Here is a 23,447-nt window from a genome sequence, read left to right as displayed (position 1 = left end):
CCCCACACACTACGCCACACCACCCCCACCGTCACGCTGACCACCACACACTCCACCACCCTCACACACACTGCCCCACACCACCCCCACTGTCACGATAACCCCCACAGTCCACCCCCCTCACACACACTGCCCCACACCACCCCCACCGTCAAGCTGACCACCACACATTACACGACCGTCTCACACACTGCTCCAAAATCCCCATCATCACGGTCACCACCACACAATCCACCACCCTCACGTACACTGCCCCACACTAGCCCACTGTCATGCTGACCGCCACACATTCCACGACCGTCTCACACACTAGCCCAAAATCCCCACCATCACGCTAACCCCCACACACTCCACCACCACACACTCCACCCTACACCACTCCACATTCACGCTCACCCCCACACACTCTGCCACCCTCACAAAACCTGCCCCGCACCATGCCCACCGTCACGCTCAGCCTCACGCACTCCACCACCATCACACAACCTAATCTGCACAACTCTCGCAGTCACACTCACCCCCACACACTTCCCTACACCACCCTCACCATCACACTCAACGCCACACAATTGCCACCATCACACACTGCCTTCCCCCACCCCCGCCGTCATGGTCACCACCACACACTCCACAAACATCACTCACAATGCCCCACACCACCCCCATCATCACCCTCACCACCACACACTCTACCACCCTCCCTCCACCTGCCCCACACCACCTCACCATCACGCTCCACCACCACACACACTGTCCCACATCACCCTCAGTGTCAGGCTCACAACAATACTCTCGACCACACTCACACACATTGCCCAACACGACACCCACCATCACGCTCACACCCAACAAACTGCGCCACCCTCACAAACAGTGCCCCACACTACCCTCAGCGTCATGCTCTCCTCTACACACTCCACCACCATCACTCACACTCCCTCACGCCACACAACCCCAACCATCATGCTCACCCCCCACACTCCACCACCTCCACGCACACTGCCCCACAACATCCTCAGCGTCACGCTACAATCACAGTCTCCACCACCATCATACACAGCTCCACACAACCCTCACCATCACGCTCACCCCCTCACACTCCACCACCATCACACACTGCCCCACACCACCCTCACCGTCACACTCACCCCCACACACTCCACCACATCACACACACTGCCCCACACGTCCCCCACCATCACCCTCACTACCACACATGCCAACACCCTCACTCCCTGGCCCACACCACCCTCACCGTCACACTCACCCCCACACGCTCCACCACCACCACACGCACTGCCTCGCACCACCACCACCGTCACGCTCACCCACACAAACTCCACCAACATCACACAACATACCCCTCACCACCCTCATCGTCACGCTCATCCTCCATCTTCCACCACCCTCACACATACTGCACCACCACTGCCTTACCGTTACGCTCACCCCAACACACTCCACCATCATCACACACACTGCCCCACACCACCCTCACTGTCGCGCTCACCCCCATACACTCCACCACCATCACACACTCCACCCCACATCACCAGCACCTTCACACTCACCCACACTCACACCATTACTATCACACACACTAGCCAACACCACCCTTACCGTCTCGCTCACCCCCACTCACTCCACCACCATCACACATACTGCTTCACACCACCCCACCGTCTCGCTAATTGCCACAAATTCCACCACCGTCTCACACACTGGCCCAAAATCCCCACCATCACACTCAATCCCACACCTCCTTCACCATAATGCTTTCCCCCTCGCAGTTTACCACATTCATACACACTGCCCCACACTATCTTCACCGTTACGCTCACACCAACACACACCACCATCACACACACACAGCCCCAAACCACCCCCACCGTCACGCTCACCCCCACCGTCACGCACACACCACCACCCTCACACACATTGCCCCACAACACCCCCACCGGCACGCTCACCCCCACACACTCTACCAGCATCACATACTCTGCCCCACACCACCTACCATCACGCTCATCCCCAAACACTCCACCACCCTCTGACACACTGCCCCACACCACCCCCACCAACAGGCTCACCCCCACACACTCCACCACCATTATACACTCCACACCACATTTCCCTCACCATCATGCTCATCCCCACACACTGCTCCACCATCACATACACTGCCCCACACCACCCTCACCGTCATTCCCACACCCACACACTCCACCACCATCACACTCTCTGCTCCACACCACCCCCACCATCACATACACCCCCACACACTCCACCAACATCACACACACACTGCCCCACACAACACTCACCGTCACGCTCACCCCCACACACTCCACCACCCTCACACACGCTGCCCCACACCACCCCCACCGACACGCTCACCCCCACACTTTCCCCCACCATCAGGTTCACTCCCTCGCACACTCTCCCAGCATTACACTCACACGCCCACGCAAACTCCCACCATCACACTCCTCACCCACCTTAAACTGAGCTCCTGCCTGTGATCACCGACCCAGTTGATCCCCTCTAAATAGCCTTTAACCCCATTCCCATTCTATTTCCTGTGTAACAGACAGTATGCCCCACACAATGTTTGTGATATCCTGTTGTACCAGTCTCAGCCACAGCCTATGGTGCCAATCCACCTGCTACCCCCGAGTAATGGCTCCTGTTCTCACACCCACTATGCCCCCAAGCAATGGCGTTTGGCACTAGCTCCATACTGTTGCCCTGGCGATGGCCTGACATGTCGTCCCAATCTCTTGTTCCCTACATTGGTCTGAAGTTCGACAACCCTCTTGTGTTCCCCCAGCACCGAAGGATTGCAGGAAGACAGTATCAGTGGGAGGTTATGATCGCAAGATAGAGAGAGTGAATGAGATTGGGGAAGGCAAGGACACTGGAATTGAGTGTGTAAATGGGATAAGGAGAGAAAAATAGCAGTGCAGTGTGAGAGTGGGAGGGATATATGGAGGGAGAGGGAAAAAGCGAGCAAGGTGAATTCTGCTGAGAGCCAATTTGGAGTGGGAGACCCAGAAGGGAAAGTAAGGACAGAGGGAGTTAAACCGAGCTCCTGAGTTCAGGGCGCGGCGCCCTCCCCTTCCCTAAGGACCAGGACTTGGGGCTGAGTCTGTCTGTCTCCAGTTCAGCTTCTCCAACGCAAAGACACACAACAACATTGGTCAATCTGCTGCTCGGCACGCTTTAATGAACATTTTTATTGTTTACAAATGGAAGTGATGGATACAGTCAGTGGGATGGTGCCTTTTCTCACTGGCCCCTGAGTTGTGAGAAACATTGAAATGTGTCCCTGTAACCGCCCTGTGGGATAAGGATGGACAATTCAGCGCTACCCTCAGTCTGTTACCATAGCGACAGGCTGCTCCATCGCTAAAACACTGAACTGAAATGAGAAAATCCCGGATGGATTGATTAATGAGGAAATTTGATTGATGGATGGATTTGGGTGAAGGGATATTTCAGCGCATTCTTCAGCTGCTGCCTGAACTTAGTCTGGGTCACGGCATAAATTGCGGTGTTTGTACAGCAACTGAGGAGCTGCAGCATGAAGCCTAATTCCCCCACAAAGGAATGGAAATATACAGTGTAATACCCAATATCATCCATCCGGTACCATATAGAATACAGCATTAACGTTGACCATAACAGGATGAAATTGGCCGAGATCACAAATAGTAAAATGATAGATTTTTTTCGGTTTTTCATTTCTGTGTCGGACTGAGCGTCCCCATTGGTGTGAGCGCGGAGTCTCCTGCGGGCTCTGCTGGTCACTAAAATGTGTCTGACAGTGAGAACATTGAGCAGCAGAATCAGGAGAAATGGGACACACGGGGTTAAAATGTGGTGGAGGAACTCGATTGTGACCCAGACACTGGAGAATCGAACAGCGTCTGTTATATCACAAAACCAGGGGGTGTTCGCCAGCCAATACCGAGCCGTGAGCATAAAATACCAGGAAATGTTCTTTAAACAGCTCAGCACAGTCACTGCTCCCACAACCACAGCCGCCGTTTTCTCACTGCAATATTTACTTTTCAGCTTCTGGCAACAAATGGCCACAAACCGATCAAAGGTGAAAGTGACGGTGAACCAGACAGAGCAGTCAGTGGCTGCATAAAGCAGGACGGCGTGGATATTACACATGGGGACGGAGTCCCGCAGGAAATAAAACTGTTCATCATAAACAATAGGAATGTGTCTCAGAATCAGGTCGAGGATAATGACCAGGAGATCCGCCGCTGCCATGGCCCCCAGGTAACGTCTGACACATGGAGACAATCCACAATCTTTATAAAGCAGGACGTAGATGGTCACTACGTTAACTGTGAGGAAGGAAAACAAGCCATTATCCATCAACCTGGAGGAAAAGGGACCCGTTTGATTGGGGACCCACTGAGATTTTTAAATGTGTCCCCGTATTCAGGGACTTATCAAAATAACTGGAGCTTGAATAACCAATGGTAAGATCTGAATTACTGACAAAAATGTGACATAAACCACAAGAAACCCTCCCTCCCCTAACACACAGAGACACATCCATAAGGACAGATGATTTCTAGAACATTCCCACACACTCGATTAATCGAGAGCAGACACAGGTCACTCCTTCCCAGTTTCTAATACGCAGGGTCGAAACGTTGCTGTACTGAAGGATTCTCTCCCATGTTAGAAACAAAACTCACTTATAAATCAGCCGGAGATAAAGCCATGGAAACAAGGACACTCCGCTAACCCGGCAAAGAGTGTTAAGATATCAGTTATACAATCATTTTTCTACAGTCTGTGTGCCGCAGGCTCACATTCCACCACCACCCCCACCCCCGCTTTCTCTATTCTTACCCAATCATAATCATTTATTTCATTTCATTCCCTTATTTGACATAACCTTAAGATGATTACATCACTTGATTTCTCTTTCCTTCTGTCTGTACCAGGTTGACCTCGGATGTCTACGTTCTTTGTCTTGTTACTATAAGCATTATTGTGAAAATACCCTTACTTCTTCTTTTGTGGTCAGCTACAACTCTCCATATTTATTTCCGAGCTTAAAACTATTTTCTTTAAAACTAGTTCTATAAAAGACCCCCTATGTTCATTAAAGTCTTAGCCTTAAGTATACTACACGCTAGAAGAATTCCATGACCGTTTGTACAATGTCTCACCCCTTCACCATCTCCAGAAATTACACTCCACTAGCACTTTCAACAATTACATTTCTCTATCGCCTGCAGAAAACTACATTTCTTATTTCCCACAAATCCCCCCATTTTTTTAAAAAAAACTGTAGTTTCTGCACTTACTAAGTCTCCTTTAATTCATTTTTGTATTTCCTGCCCTCTTACGCTTTCTTGGCTATGAGGTTCACATTCTTATATCTTGCAAGGAACAGCTTCAGATGCATTAGGAAGGTGAGCAATGAGCATTGGAACATGTACATAGTGATACCTTTGCGCTGCATGAGGTCACCTTTCCCGCTACGTAACTTCCCTTTATGTAAATTGAACTCCACTTATATTTTCTTTACTATACACTAGGGTTCCTGGTTTTCACACAGGCAGCCCGGGTTCGACTCCCAGTCTGGGGACCATCTGCCCTTTTCACACCTTAAAGTGATGAGGTTCACAATCTTATTTGTTTCTCAAATTCATGAAGTAACCTTTGGCTCTCCCTTTGCTGTTCGTTCTCTGCACTCTCATTTATTATGCCCAATTCCAAAAGAGGGCCCACTTCCTTGTTGTTCAGGAGATGGAGTCCCTCAGCTTGATTACCCTGCAGGGTCATTTGTTTCACTAATGCTGTTTCAATTAATCGTTGGGCTAATCCTCGTACACAAGGTATAATGCAACAACCGACTGCAGTTAGTACTCCTGTCACTATTATCAAGGATGTGAGAACGGAGACCACCACCCCTTTCCACTTCCCAAACCATGATTCCAGCCATCCTGTGAGTGACATGTCCACTCCTGAATTCTTAGCAAATTCCTCCGAGAGGGTGCTCAATCCTTGCAATGCGTGAGTGATTGACCCATCAGTGCTGTGTTATTCGGAATAATGGTACAGGAACTTCCCCCTAACATTACACATATACCACCGTTTTCGGCTAGAATCATGTCAAGGGCTAGTCTGTTTGCCCAAACAATCCTGCTCGTGGCATCAAGCTGTTCGGCAACTCCCTTGACTGCATATCTAGTATAGTTTATAAATCTTTGTTGGTTATAAAAAATGCAGTTTATCCAATCTTCATTTTTATTAATTGTTACCCACCAAAATAGGAATGATTCGAAACCTGCTGCAATCTGGTTGCGGGCCTTAAACTCGTCAAGCACCCCTCTAGGAACCCCTATGGAGTCAAGATAAATCCTGTCATCAAAGGAAGTCCCCAATATCGATCTCTTGCTTCGCTCATCCTCCTTCACTACCTTCCCCCTTTCTCAAATGCCAAGGTAAATGGAATTGCCAATTGTACAATTGCACAAGTGCCTCGCCAGCTAGAGGGCATAGTGGGTCTTAAAATCTTCCCACCACAGTACCACCACAAATCCGCTCGGGGTACGTTTAAGGCTGAATAGTTCCTTCCCCACTCTGTCTCAGAAACTGATTCAATTTTCGAGCACAGCGTTAGGTCTCCTACAAATCTGGAATGGTCTGTTCCATTCCTCTGTACACAGGAGGTATGATTCCCAAACAGATTCGCAAACAAAGGGGGAGTTTTTAATTCTCTCCCCTTTAGGGAAGGAAACATAGGCAGCAATGACTGGCAACCGGGATTTCCTCACGCCGTCTCATCCTGGTACAGGGCTATCATGCATAGTATACTGGCAGTGTCTTGCTTCCACCCGAGTGGAAAGGGAACCACCCGAGCCACCAGTCTACCTGAGGCACATGCAGAGCAATTGCTTTTGTTGATGCTTTTTACCGTATATTTCACCCATTCCACCCAGGCATCTGTATCTCTGTATCCAGTTTCTATTTCAAGGGTCTGTTTTAAGTCTTTGACCTCTATAACTTTTACCAGATTCGGGTCACTGTCAGGGATATAAGGTTCTTGTTCTTTTCGCTTTCCCTTTTCTCCCATTATTTGAAAGCAGCAGCCAACAAAACACTTCCCAGGGTACCTCCCAGTCACTGCACCCTTACATAGAACATAGAAGAATACAGCGCAGTACAGGTCCTTCGGCCCTCGATGTTGCGCCGATCCAAGCCCACCTAACCTACACTAGCCCACTATCCTCCATATGCCTATCCAATGCCTGCTTAAATGCCCATAATGAGGGAGAGTCCACCACTGCTACTGGCAGTGCATTCCATGAACTCACGATTTGCTGAGTAAAGAACCTACCCCTAACATCTTTTCTATACCTACCCCCCACTTAATTTAAAGCTATGCCCCCTTGTAATAGCTGACTCCATACGTGGAAAAAGATTCTCAGGGGAACCTCAGGGGCTTCCATTAAGATCATAAAGTTGTTGTTGAGGGGTCGACTCCCATTTTCACGGGGAGGAAGAAAGCGAGCAGAAAAGGATTCTTCAGAGGAGGTATTTTTAATAGTGAGGTATATCGGGTTGCATTTTTCATTAGTACATTCTGGGGACGGGCGGAAGGGATGAATAGTGATGCCAGGTGGCGATCCTTGTATACCAAATGTTTCCTGCATCTGCGTCTGGAGACTTATTGTAAAGGAACTATATTCTCTCTGATCCTTTACATCTCCACAATCTACTCGGCTGCAAACATCACTCTTTATTACCTGCGGGTATTCAGATTCAGGGAGTTTTAATAGTTTCGAACATGCCACCCCTATTTCATAAAGCCTTAACACCAAGAGGATGAAGTTGGTCGCTCATCCTTCATGGTACCTATTTGATAATAATATCCCCGTACTCACCCACCCCTTTCTCTCACGTCTGGGAAAGGTGAACCCGCACAGCACTTACAATTAATGGCAGCAGTGTTAAAAGTCTCTTATTTCAGTTCAGTCTTTCTGCTCAGCTGATTTTCAGAGGGTCCTCATTAGGATTAACTTGCCACTCTGCCGAGGAAGAAGGAGCGTCTAACGGACCCTTAGCGCGAGTGTGATGGCTCCACCCTTTTTCAGCAGTTCAAATGGCTGTTTCAGTAGTCAGGACGGTTAGGGACGGTCCCTCCCACCTTGGGTGCAGTTTGGTATCTTTCCAGGTTTTGATCAGGATCCATTCACCAGGCTGTATTCGATGTATGGAAAACTCAAGTGGAGGTATCTGGATCAACAGACCCTTCTTCCTGAGGACAGACAAAACAAACCCGCGCGCCACAATATAATTCTATTAAAAAACTTATCATTGAACTCTACAGCTGGTAATTCCCCTCTTGCTTCTCGAGTGTTCCTCTTCTGATGCCCAGGTACATGGACAATAGCTATTTGCCGGAGTAATTCCAAACTTTTCAATATTTGTCCTATCAACTCTTTGTTTAATTCCTTTCCTCGGCTATTGATTAGACCACGTTCTTGCCATATTTTACCGAAGGTATGGACCACTCCATAGGCATACTTAGAGTCAGTGCAAATTGTCCCATCCCGATTTTATAATCGCTTTAAGGTCTGGTTTAAGGCATATAATTCGCAAGTTTAGGCTGACCACGTATTTGGTCACCGGTCAGCCTCAACTGTGCGGTTTTCACTACCGTCTACTACTGCATATCCATTATGTCTTCTTCCTTGTACTAATCTTGATGACCTGTCTATAAACAGCCTACCTCCTTCATGTGGGAGAATATCCTTTAAGTCTGTTCTTGTTCTGGTCTAATACTCGATAATATCTAAACATTCATGTTCTACTTCTCGCGTGTTTAGGGGTTCTCCCTTCCAGATGAAGGTGGCTGAGTTCAAACAAGCGTCTGTTGTTAACACCAGGTCGTCTCTCTCCATAAGGATAGCTTCATATTTTAGAATTCTTGAGTCCATCAACCATCTTCCTGCCTTTTGATTTAACACTGTTCTGACTTGATGGGGAGTGCTAGCAACTAGCGCTCCTCCAAAGGTTAGTTTGCGGCTCTCCTCTACTAGTATGCACTCAGGCCAACCTCTCGAGACAGGGTCTAGAATTTTGGACAGGAAGGCGATGGGTTGATTCTTTCTTACTGTTTTCTGGTTTAGCACTCCTACTGCTGCTCCATTATTTACTGACACAAAAAGGTGGAAGGGTTTCTCAAGGAAAGGGAGGGCTAACACGGGAGCTTGCATCAAGTTTCGTTTTAATTCCTGTCGTCCCTCCTTTTCTTTTTCTGTCCATTGTAGTTTTTCATGTTCAGATTTTGTCAATTTGTAATATAACCCCTTCGTTTTCTGGGCGTATGCTTCTATCCATAATCTACAATAGCCCACTAGCCCCAAGAACTTCCGTAACTCTCCTTTGGTGGTCGGTAGGGGTAGTTCTATTATTGCTTTAATCCTTTCGGGGTTCATGCGCCTAGTGCCTTCACTGATAAGGTTTCCTTAAGTATTTTACCTCTCTTTTTCTACATATTGTAACTTATTCTTGGATACCTTTAGACCCTGTTTCCCGAGGAAATCTAACAGTCTGTAGGTAGCCTCGCTCACCTCATTTCTCTTTAGTCCAGATACAAGTAGATCATCCACATATTGTAACAGTATCGTCCCCTTGTGCATTGTAAATTGTTCAAGGACTTGCTCCAGTTTTTGTCCAAATAAATTAGGTGATTCCGTGAATCCCTGGGGAAGTACTGTCCAGCGAAACTGCTGTCTTCTACCCGTGTATGGATCCTCCCATTCGAAAGCAAACATGTCACGGCTTTCTGTGGCTAGAGGACAAGCCCAGAATGCATCTTTTAAATCTATCACACTAAACCTGCGATGGTCACACGGTAGTTTGCCTAACAAAGTATATGGATTGGGTAGCACCGGGTGCCGTGTTCGAACCAATTGATTTACTGCTCTAAGATCCTGCAGCAGTCAATAGGTTCCGTCTGGTTTGTGGACAGGCAATATCGGAGTATTAAAGGGTGACATGCATGGTTCCAATAACCCAGTTTTTATCAACGAATCTATAACTTGTCGTAGACCTCTGCGGCCGCTCAGGGATATCGGGTATTGTTTTACAGGAAAAATCTTATTTTCTTGTTTCAGCGTAATCCTTATTGGATCAATATTTAACCGACCTGGATGACCATCTTTTGCCCATACATCAGGATGGATTTGTTTTTCATCACTCGGTGTTAACATGGCCAATTTTACAGTCACACTACGATGTTCTACCTCTATTGTTAGGTCTAATTTAATAATTAAATCTCTACCCAGTAAATTGCTCCCGAGGTCAGGGATATATAAGAACTGTCCTGCTTTTTCCTCACTACTTCCCATAATTAAAGTTGGCTCAAAAATGCATACTAAAAATGCTTCATCTTATTTACTCCAAAAACCCTGATTCTTTGGTTAGTTAATTTAACGCCAGTAGGTCTAAAACTTAGGGATCACCGGGCCGCTCCCGTATCTAACAAAAATACTGTCTCCTCCCCTTTTGGTCCCACCTTTAGATTTACCAAGGGTTCCTGGTGGGTCTCAAGAGGAAGGAACCTCTGATTCCTCTAAACTTCATCTATGGTCATTAGGGAAACGGCTTCCCTTTCTTGTGCTAATTACAGGCATTCCCATTTAAAATGCCATACTTTCCCGCAATGATAATACCCTGCCTGTTGCCTCCTTTCTCGGGTATCTGACCCTTGTCTTTTGGATCATTCCCTATCCTTCCTGTTATCCCTTGATCCCATTCTTCTTTTTGTTATTTCTTCTACTGTCCCCATCATTTTGGCTTTCTGTTTCTGCTTCTCGTCTTCCCTTTTCACATACACTATCTGTGCCTCACGTAACAATTCTATCTGTCTTTCACTCCATCCATCTAAGTTCTGTAATTTCTTTTGTATGTCCGGCCATCATTTAGTTACAAACTGGAACTTTACGAGTCCCTGTGCTACCGGATTTTCGGGATCCATTCCCGAATACTTCCTTGTGGCCTCTTTGAGCCTTTGAAGAAATGCAGAAGGGATTTCATCCTTCTCTTGTCGTACCTTAAAGGCCTTAACAAGGTTTTTTGATCTGGGTACTGCCTCTTTAATTCCTAATATTACCATTTCTCTGAGATCTCGCATTGACTCCCTATCGTCTCTGTCATTATTTTTCCAATGTGGGTCAACATTTGAGAATTTATATTATACTTTTCATTTCCTTTTTAAAGACTATAACTTCACTGCTAGTTAAGAGAGTATTTACATATCCGATTGTATCTTCCCCAGTCGGAACCTCTCTTAAGGGACATAATTTTACATTTTCCATTATCTCTGCTCCTCCTTTACGTGTGGAGGCTCGAGTGATTCTGAGCCCCCAAGGTTCTTCGTCTTTTAGTTCAGAGTGCGTTCCCCTTTCTATGTCTGGACTCGGTTCTACTTCGGGAGCTGTAGGTTCCTTCCGGGGAGTAGTATATGGGGACGGCAAACACATTAAGGGATCCCATTGTGGCTTCCCTTTTTCATTCTTTGTCGTTAGTTCTTTCCCTAATTCCTCCGTATTCATGAGACATAATTTTACTCCTGCACTCCCTATTCAACAAGCCGCATAATCGGACTCTTTTTGTCTGTAGGTCTTATGGTCACTGGAAAACCACGACAGCTCTTATGGTCACTATAAAACCACTGCAGCTCTTATGGTCATTGTAAAACCACTCCTTGTTTCCAGGGTATCCCAGTCCGGATCGTACTCGCCCAAACTTCAAATGGGAAACAAAGGAGTCGGAGACCGCCGAAATCGGCGAGGTGCTCCTCCCCCGTCGTCCCAAGAGTGTCGAGCGGTCGGAGTTTTGGATCCCGGAGGAGGCCCCCAAATTGTTAGAAACAAAACTCACTTATAAATCAGCTGGAGACAAAGCCATGGAAACAAGGAAAATTTATTACAAACTTGCAAGTCCAGACATCCGCTAGGCTAGCGAAGAGTGTGAAGATATCAGTTATACAATCATTTTGAACAATCTGCGTGCCGTAGGCTCACATTCACCCCCCTCCTTTCCCCATTCTTACCCTATAATAATCATTTATTTAATTTCATTCCCTTATTGGCCTAACCTTAAGATGATTATTTCACTTGTTTTTCTCTTTCCTTATCTCTGTACCAGGTTGACCTTGGATGTATGCGTTCTTTGTCTTGTTACTATAAGCTTTATTGTGAAAATACCCTTACTTCTTCTTTTGTGGTCAGCTACAACACTCCATAGTTATTTCCGAGCTTAAAACTATTTTCTTTAAAACTACTTCTTTAAAAGACCCCTTATATTCATTAAAGTATTAGCCTTAAGTATACGACACGCTACAAGAATTCCATGACCGTTTGTATAATGTCATCTACAGAAATTACACTCCACTAGCACTTACAACAATTACATTTCTATATCGCCTGCAGAATACTACATTTCTTATTTCCCACAGGGGCAATTGCAATTGCGATTGGGAGTATTTACTACAAGAAGAATTGAATATAAGAACTGACTGTATACGGCTCTGGTCAGAACACATTTAGAGTATTGTGCTCATTTTTGACGCCATATCTCAGGAAGGATGTACTGGTTCTGGAGAGTGTTCAGAAGATTTTGACGAGAATAGTCATAGGAATGAAAAGCTTATTGCATGAGGAATGTTTGAGTACTCTAGGCTTATACTTGATGAAGTTTGAAAGGATGAGAGGGAATGTAATTGAAATAGACAGAATACTGAATGACCTGGAGAGAGTGGATGTTGATAAGGTGTTTCCATTGGACTAGGATCCGAGAGCACAGCTTTAGATGAACAGTGATAAGGAGAAAATGATTGAACGATAGAAGGGTGAATCTTTGAAATTTATTGCCACAGAAGGATGTGGAGGCAGGTCATTGAGTACATTTTAGACGGAGATAAATAGTTTTTTATTATCCAGGGGATGCAGGGTTACGGGGAGAAGGTCGGAGAATGGGTTTGAGAAACCTAACAGTGATGATTGAAGGACGGAGCAGACCCGATGGGCTAAGTGTGCTAATTCATGCTCCAATGTCTTATAGTCTTCTGATCTAAACCTTAAGGAAGTACCGTGCATCTCTGAGAAGATAGATTCATATTCTTCATGAAGGTCAGAAGATGTTGGGATTAGTTAACTGTTTTAGAATGAACGTATTGTGGTTGCTGCCAGGGTGGTGGATAATATGACATTCAGTGCAGGATCACACACTAACTGCACTGTATTAATATGGCAAGAGTTCATTCAGAACATGGACCTATCCATCTCTCTCAATTTGGAGTAGGGGTTGGGGTGGGTGGGCGTAACGTCCGCCCAGGCACTTAAACTATCCTGAATCATGCATCCTGAGTGAAATAGCAGTCATGGAGTTTATCACATTGTCTGTTTAGAATAAGGAGTGATTGTCCATCCCTCTCAGGGTTCAATGCAATCACCTCTTATTCCCTCACAGCGCTACGGATCAACCTTCACTCACTCCTCATGGTGCCATCATTCCAGAGATTAATCTGGTGGAACTCCTCTTCACACTCTCTATGGTAAGCAGAGCACTCCATATAAAGGAAGGAAAATCGGTCCGCAATACCCCAAATACTGCCTCAACAACACTCTCAGGTTTGATCACAATAATTCCTTTCCCTCACTTTGCTGGCTCCATTTCTTTCGTGTGACACAGGAAATCATTCACTTACAATGCACTGCCACTGATGGGGAATTTAAAAACATCCATACATCTGCAGGTCAGGATCAATAAAGCCAGCACCAGAGGTGCCCATGGAGATGGACATCACTCTTGGGAGAGACTCAATCCCAAAGAGCACATCTAAAACAGTGAATGGCTACCTACCTGAATGGAAATGAGCCATTGGACTATGGGATGCAGACAGAGGAAGGGAGCTAGCTTTCCCGTTGTTCTGCCCTCACGGGATGTGTGCAGCCATGGTCAGACCAGCATGTTATGCCGATCTTGAACTGAGTGGCTGTTTCAGCTGTTCCACAGGACAATAAATAGTAAAACAAATTGCCGTGGGTTTGCAGTTAAACAGAGACTGACCAGGGAAGGATGACCCACTGCCTTCTCTAATGGGCATAAGGCCAGCCGATATCAACAGATTATCATTCTGTGGCTCTAGAATACGAGCCAATGACGTGACGCACCATATACTGTCTGCCCATCTTTCAGGTTTTGTGCAGAGAACAAGTTAAACATCTCAAGTGCAATTATTTTGCAATGGACACGTGGTTAGAAGGGACTTGAAACAGATGTATCTGGAATTAACAAAGGCAAAAACGATCGTTTATTCAGGAATTGAACTGAGGCTGAGGAGGAGATGGGACGTCTTAATAGTGCTACTGGACAGGATTGGTATGTGGGGAGGATATGGAGATGTACACTTTGCAGGAGAAAATGAATCAAAGAGGTTGAGAACAGTGTGTTTTACCGCCGCGTAGTGATGAGTAATTTGTAAATAATAGTTTGCTAGTTATAATTTCTAAGGAATGGAATCTTTGATTGGAGCTGAAAACATTGGTTTGCACCTTTCCAAGATCTGCATATCATAAGCATCGATTCAGTTCAGACCATTTCACTAGACAGACAGAGTGACTTACCAGGAACACCAACTATAGCAAGGATAGGATAGTAACCAGCTTGAATAACAAGCAGTAGATCTTCAATCCGCAATGCTAATGATATCCAAGGCTGGGAAAGCCAGTAAATACCATAGCATAAACTCCTGTCCATTATTGGAACATTCCAGTCTAATGTTCCCAGATTCTGATACATTGTTGGAACATTCCAGTTTAATGTTACCAGATTTCCATCTCTCCTGCCCTTCTCTCTAAAGCTGTTATCTCTCTTACTGCTGTTGAACATGCTCCCGCTCACACTATGGGGTAAAACACTGAAAGTATTCCCTTATTGATAGAAGAGAGAAACTCCCTAGAGATGCATACGATCCATGGAGACTGACAAAACTACAGTCGCTGAACAAATAACTCCAGTTAACCCCTTTGAATTCAATGCTACTTTATTAAAATTCAAAATAACTTTGAACATTTATGTATTCTGGGTGTGGTATGCGAGTGTGACTGAATGAAGGAATGTTGAAGATGGCAGATTGATTGTGTGTAATCATTCAGTCAGCCTTGGATATCAAAGTAATGCCAGAAGTTGAAGGGAACATAAACATGCTTCTCTGTTCATAAATACAGAAATAAATCCCGCAACTACTGACCAGTCATTCCAAAATCAGTAAAACATTGCATTGAGAAAACATCTATCAAACATGATCTGAAAGCAAAATGTGCCAAGAAAAACGTGGGTTACAACAAACAAACGGCATGGATACGTTAACAGAGAATTGCACATGACAAACACAGTTCAGATTGTTATTCCAGGATCAGAGAGGGCAGGTGTGGGTCATGCTGTTGATGTTATCGATGTTAAGGAACTGTCATGAAATGTAATTTAATAGACTTCAATTACATTGTGATTATGATATTGGGGAAAAGACAGAAGACGGAGAGGACTGGGGGACATGGCTGATTAGACACGGTGGAGGGACAGTGATGTTCCCCATTTACCAGAGTTGGAATGTTACTCTTTATAACTCATAAGAAGAACAAATTCAAGAATACATCTACAATGAGGAATTAACAGAGACAATATTAATGCAGTGCGTTTATGCAATATAAAGTACAGGAACAAAATGATTTTCTGCACACACCAATATATGCAAAGTACAAAGAGATAAGGTTGTTAAAAGAGACTCCTGATATTGAGCTATATAAATTGAAATGTGAATTACATAACTAGGAAAGTAGTATGCATAATTTATCAATCATAGTTTGACACACAGCTAAGATCGTGATTTCACCTCTGTCAGTGAATCCCCTCACTGAGATTCTCTGGCCTAGTCTCTCATACAGTATCGATGTGGCCGGGGGGCGGGGGGGGGGGTGTCGTGGAGGCGGGGTGGTGGTTATCATTTCCTGCTGCTCTTGGCACAGTCTATTTAAAACTTTCTCCATGGAACCAATCTATTGGCGTAATGGGTTCTGTTTAGCTGTCAGTAACCCAGCTCTGTGATATTGTTGGAAATAAATAATCTGGGATGACAGCCAGTATCAGCACAATGCTCACAGTGTATGGAGCCCAGACAAAGGGCTTTCCGTCCAGAGGAATTTCTAAATAAAGCTTCTAATTTCTGTCTGTTCATGTTTATCTACCGTAATACAGTCTTCTGATCTATCTGACTTCACCCTCATCTAACACCTCTTCCTCGCACTCAGTCAGTCGCTCCCCTTTCTATCCTCTCTCAATTTATCTCCCTTCACTTGCTTTCTCTCTGTTTATTTCTGTCTCACACAATCTCTTTTCACACACTCTCTCTATCTCCAATTGTTCAGTTGCAGAGATTGTGTCTCCACGATGGGCTGAATGGCCTCCATCCATGCCATAATAATTGAGGTTCTCTGACCCACAATCAATACTTCCTGGACAGACAGGTGACAGGTACAGTGCACAATCACCCATTATCTTTTCCTGCTCTTCTCTGGTGTACAGCTGCCTTGAAATGTCTGTTCAAACAAAACAGACTGAATGAAATTCGAGCAGTCGAGAGGACGTTCATGAGTGTGTATTTCACTCAGGATTTAATGAAGGATGAGATTCCAGAATAACATAAGCAATGAATGAAAAACAGGGTATCACAAGAAATGACAGCTGAGTACAACATGTGGTTCCAAGTCGGTCTCATGGTATTACCAATAGATTATCAATCCAGAAAAATCAGCTCCTGTTCTGTGGATCCAGGTTGAATCCCGCCATTGCAGACGGTGGAAATTCAATTCAATAATGTAAAAAATATCCCTGCAATTAAGAATCTACTGATGAGAATGAAATCATTGCCGATTGTCAGAAAAATCCATCTGTTTCACCAATATCCTGCAATGAAGAAATCTTCCATCCTCACCTGGTCTGGTTGACATGCAACTCCAGACCCAAAGCAATGTCATTGACGCTCAATCGTCCCCTGAAATATCTAATTTGTACCAATCTCTACAAAGTTACAAACAAATGAAACTGGATGGACCCCCTGGCATCGAAATGGGCACGGGAAAAGTCAACATTAGAAACATCACTATAGAACCTGCAACGTCTTCCTTACTAACATCTGAGGGCTAGTGCCAACATTGGAACAACTGCCTTACAGACGCGTTAAGCAACAGCCTGGAATAGCCATACTTACGGAATCATACCTTACAGAAATAACAGAAATTAAACTTGGACAAAGGCGTGTCTTACTGATTACCACGTTACGTCGTTCCTCAGCTGAATCAGTCCTCCCCCATGTTCAAAACACTTGAAGAAAGCATTGACTGTGGCAAGGGCACAAAGTGTATTCTGGCTGGGGGATTTCAAAGTCGACTGTCAAGAGTGGTTTGGCAGCAATACTACTGATCATGCTGGTCGACTCCTAAGGATGTAGCTACTAGATTGGGTCTGCAGAAGGTGGTGACGGGATGAACGAGAGGGTTAAAAAAACATACCTGACCTCATCCTTACCAATCTACCAACTGCAGATGTATATGTCCATGACAGTATCGGTAAAAGTGACCACCACACTGTCCTTGTGGAGACGAAGTCTATTGTATCCATAAACTCTATTGTGTTGTGTGTCACTATCACCATGCTAAATGGCACAGACGTTTAGCAGATCTAGCAACTCAAGACTGTCCATCCATAAGACACTGTGGACCATCAATAGCAGCAGAACTATACTCCAACACAATCTAAACGTCACAGCCCAGCATGTCCCCCACTCAATCATTACCATCAATCCAGAAGATTATCCCTGGTTCAATGGAGAGTGCAGGAGGGCACGCCAGGATCAGAACGAGGAATATATAAAGATAAAATGTTCATCTGCTGAAGCTTCCAAACAGAAATACTTGCTTGCCAGATAGCATAAACAGCAAGGGACAGACAGATCTTAGCGATCACAGAACCAATGCATCAGAATTAAGCTCTGCAGTCCTGCTAATCTGATCGTAAATGGTGGCGGACGATGAAACAACTCACCGGAGTAGAAGTATCCACAAATATCCCCAACCTCAATGATGGAAGAGCCCAGCACATCAGTGCAAAATATAAGGCTGAAGCTTTCGTTGCAATCTTCAGTCAGAAGTTTTGAATGGATGATCCATTTCGGCCTCCTCCGGTGGTCCCCATCGTTACAGATAGCAGTCTTCAGCAAATTCGATTAACTGATATCAAGAAACGGTTGAAGACACTGGATACTGCAAAGGCTATGGGCCCTGATAACATGCCAGCAATCGTCCTGAAGGCTTGGATTCCAGAACATCCCGCTCCCCTAGCCAAGCTGCTCCAGTATGTTTACACCAACAATGGGGATAAACTGCTCAAGTATGTTCTGATCATAAAATGCAGGACAAATTCGACCCGTCCAAATACCGCCAACACTCCATTATTGGAGTCATACCTGACAGATAGGAAGATGGTCATTGTTTTTCGATGTCAGTCATCTCAGCTCCAGAACATCTCCACAGTAGTCCCTTAGGCTAATGTCCTCAGTCCAAACATCTTCAGCTGCTTGAACAATGACCTTCCTTCCATCATAAGGTCAGAAGTGGAGATATTCGATGATGACTGCACAATATTCAGCACCATTCGCAAATGCTCAGATAGAGAAGCAGTCCATGCCCAAAGCAATAATATCTGGGCAATATCCAGGCTTGGGCTGGCAAGTGGCAAGTGACAGGTAAAAACAATGACTGCAGATGTTGGAAACCAGATTCTGGATCAATGGTGCTGGAAGAACACAGCAATTCAGGCAGCATCGAGGAGTTTCAGCAAAATCGACGTTTCGGGCAAAAGCCCTTCATCGTATTCCTGAAGCTCCTCGATGCTGCCTGAATTGCTGTGTTCTTCCAGCACCATTGATCCAGAAAGTGGCAAGTGACAGTTGCGCCACCTAAATTCAGACAATGACTCTAATCAATAAGAAACAGTATAACCACTTTGTATTCAGCAGCATTATCATCACTAAACTCGCCCACTATCAATATTCTGGCGAGAGATTGTACTCTCGCCAGATGAGACTCACTGATGGCAGCTCATATTCAAAATATTAATGGAGTCCTGGCTGACACTGAATCCTCCCACCGTCCATATCACAGGGGTTACCATTGACGAGAACGTGAAGTCAAATCAACATACAAATATAAGGGTTACAAGAGCAGGTCAGAGACTTACAAGTCTATACTGAATAATAGACCCTATGACCTAAACGGCATGAGATATAGCAATAGATTTAGGCCAATCAGCCCATTCCTTCACTCTGATACTGTGCCATTTTGTCATTGTCTCTATGAAAAGTGGAAATATTTTCTACACACTGACTGTATCAATCTTTGCAGTAATCCATTAGTTTCAATCAGACCCCCCCCCCCCCCCCCCCCCCCCCCCACAATTCTTCTAAATTCAATCGAGTACACACACTGCCGCTCATATGACAAACCATCATTCACAGAATGGATCACCTCCAGCACCAGCAGATCTTTCGCCAGAGATAGTGTCCAAAACAGCTCACAATTGGCCAAAAGCCGTCTGTCCATAGCCCATTACATTCTCAGCAGTGTGTATCCCGTCTTGCATTCTTGCTCTCTTTAAATGAATGCGAACATTGCTTTTGCTTTCCTAACTGTCAACTGAACATGCACGTTAACCATAAGAGAGGGCGAGTGCTTCATAAACCTTTTGAGCTCCAGATTTAATGGATCCGATTAGAACATAGTGTCTCCTCTCTTCCGCCTACCAAAGTGCATATTCTCACACGTTCCCATATTGTGTTCCATCAGCCACGTGGTTTCCCACAGTCCTAAACTGTTCAAGCCTTTCTGCAGCTTCCCCACTTCCTCAATATCATCTGCAAACTTAGCAAAATTGCCCTCAAGTCTTTTGTTCAGTTTGTTCAAATATAATATAATTCCTGGCTCCCTAAGGACCGTCCACCATCTACAAGGCACAACAGTCAAGGTGCTTGACTCCATTCAGGTTGAAGCAGTGGCTTGACTTGAATTACACCTGTAAAGTCTTCACTCTCTGCACCACTGACTCTCAGTAGAAGCACACCCTACCCCCTTTTGTTGTGAGTTTACTTCATTATGGCGCACAATCCCAGTCTATTGATGTCACTCCGTCTCAACACTAACTGAGTGGTGCTCACACCAACCATGTCACTGTGAATTGATGACGATGGAGGGAGGTCGGCGAGGGGATGTCTATGATGAATAACTGTGTGACTGCCAGGCTGAAACCTCCCCCGACAGCCTCGGATATACCTGTGCCCGCTGTCACAGCTGCAGGCATGACCAATCTTCCTGCATATCAAATCAAGGAAAGCGACGGACCCGGATAGTGTTCCCGGCTGAGCACTCAGATCCTGTACGGACCAACTGGCAGAGGTATTCACATACAATTTCAGCCTTTCCCTCCCACAAGCTGAAGTCCCGACCTACTTCAAGAAGACCACATCAACCTTCATCATTGTGCTTCCAATTAAACCTTTTGGACTATAACCCGGGGTTGTGTAATTTTTAACTTTGTACACCCCAGTCCAACATCAGCATCTCCAAATCATAACATCAACCTTGTAAGTGAGAAAGCTCATGCTTTCATGACTTAATGATTACCACCCAGTGGCTCTAACTTCAATACACATGGAGTGATTTGAAAGGCTGGTTCTGGCCCACATCACCTCCAATCTCCCAGCCTGACTTGATCACCTCTAATTTGCCGACTGATGTAACGGGTACACAACAGATGCCATATCCCAAGCCCTGCACTCATCTCTAGGACATTTGGACAACCAAAACACCTACACCAGACCCCTGCTCATTGACGACAGCTCCACATTAAACATCATTATCTCCTCCAGACTGATCTCAAAATTCCGTGACCTTAGTTGCGGCTCCACCCTCTGCAACTGGATGCCCCGGTTTCAGACCCACTGACCACAATTAGTGAAGTTAGGTATCTGCACCTCCGCCACAATAACACTCAACACTGGAGCTCCTGGAGGATGTGTCCTCAGCCCCCTACTGTACTCCCTGTGCACACACGTCTGTGTCCCTCAGCCCCCTACTGTACTCCCCGTACACACATGGCTGTGTCCCTCGGCTCGCTACTGTACTCGCTGTACACACAAGGCTGTGTCCTCAGTCCCCTACTGTACTCCCTGTACACGCACATCTGTGCCCTCAGCCCGCTACTCTACTCACTGTACACACACGGCTGTGTCCCTTAGCTCGCTACTGTGCTCCCTGTATACATACGGCTGTGCCCTCAGCCCCTTACTGTACTCCTTGTACACCCACGGCTGTGCCCCAGCCCCCTATTATACTCCCTGTACGCACATGGCTGTGCCCTCAGCCCCCTACTGTACTCCCTGTACATCCACGGCTGTGCAGTCAACCCCCTACTGTACTCCCTGTACACACACATCTGTGTCCTCAGCCCCCTACTGTACTCCCTGTACACACACGACTGCGTCCCTCAGCGCCCTAATGTACTCCCTGTACACACACGACTGCGTCCCTCAGCGCCATAATGTACTCCCTGTACACCCACGGCTGTGTCCTCAGACCCCTACTGTACTCCCTGTACACCCACGGCTGTGTCATCAGCCACCTTCTGTAATCCCTCTACACACACGGCTGTGGCCTCAGCCCCCTGCTGTACTTCCTGTACGCACACGGCCGTGTCCTCAGCCCCCTACTGTACTCTGGTACACACACGGCTGTGTCCTCAGCCCCCTGCTGTACTCCCTGTACATACACGGCTGTGTCATCAGCCCCCTACTGTACTCTGGTACACATGTGGCTGTGTTGCCAAATTCCAAACAATGCCAACTGTAAGTTTGCTGATGACATCACCAAAGCAGGAGGGATATCAAACAACGATGAGTCTGAACACAGAAAGGAGATATTGGGTTTGGTGGCATGGTGGAATGATAATAACCTCTCTCTCAAATTCGGCAAAAGTAAAGAACTGATCATTGGCTTTAGAACGAAAGGAGGGGAACAAGCCCCTATCTACATCAACGGTCGAGACAGTGCAGAGATAGTTTATGAATTAACGAATCAGGTTTGAATGAACATGATATTGGCTGGGAGATAGGGCGGATGGGAGCAGTGGCTGTGGAGACTGCATGGGGTGTACAATGATATTCCCCATTCATCATCACTCTTTCTGACAGTCAGAATTAAATCTAATGCATATCAAGGAAACAGCCAACATTTGGGAGATGCAATGTTGAATGACAATGTGAACTAAAAGGATAATACTAAATGTGATAAAGTGAACTATATTTTATATACATACCATTTAATCATTGGGAATACAGATCGAGTAGGGTAACCGGACCTGAAACATTCACTTTGATTTCTCTTCACAGATACTGCCAGATCTGCTGAGCATGCCCTCTAAGTTCTGTTTTTTCTTTATGTTTGAGATTTACCATATTGTTCATATCTGGCAGAATACTTACAATTAAAAGCAGACACTCGTAAGAAGATGTGAAGGGCAATGGGGACAATACAGGAAACTAACAGTAGAGATATATTCATTCCAAACTGGAAGAGTCGATGGGCTGAGTTTCCCCCATTTTTCCTGTAAATAATTCTGTGATATGTAATCAAAGCCTTTGGCGAGGGGATAGATAAGCTAGTTCAACGAAGGTCACAGAGTGCTCCACCATCAAAATCTATTCCTATTATCTCATGAAATTTCAGCTGCCTCTAAAATGTCTTTTCAAACAAAGTGGAGTTCCTGAGATTTACAGGATAATCAGAAAAATATTCTTTTTTTTCATTTAAATCTTAAAGAAGAAACAGATTTCGGCGTAACACAGGTGTCACAGACACAGCAACTATAATAGGAACAGGAAAGGACTACATTGTCCATTTATAACTAAATTCAGCATGTAACCCTGTCAAGAAACATGAAATATAGTGATATGAAATACAACAGAAAATGGTGGTAGAAGCACAACAGATGAGGAAGTATCTGCAGAGAGAAACAGAGTTAACATATCGAATATGATGTGACACTGTTCTGAAAAAGTCATATTGAAATCAAAGGTTAATTCGGTGTATCTCTGCTCAGAGGGTGCCAGACCTGCTGAGTTTCCCTCTGTCGATTTCTTTTTCTTTCTGAACTGTGACAAATTGACTGATCTGAACGATATAAGCAAAGCTGCTACCTCAGTTGAATCTCGAATATTTGTTTATGGACATTAAATGAGAAATTACAAAGTTCCTCTGTTTGACAGAGCTACAAATATCCATGACGTA

This window comes from Chiloscyllium plagiosum, unplaced genomic scaffold (genome assembly GCF_037043375.1).
Source record: "Chiloscyllium plagiosum isolate Xiang-an unplaced genomic scaffold, Cpla_swu_hap1 HiC_scaffold_37, whole genome shotgun sequence".
NCBI classification, from domain to species: domain Eukaryota; kingdom Metazoa; phylum Chordata; class Chondrichthyes; order Orectolobiformes; family Hemiscylliidae; genus Chiloscyllium; species Chiloscyllium plagiosum.
The sequence above is the reverse complement of the archived record's forward strand: the minus strand, read 5'-3'. Positions refer to the sequence as shown.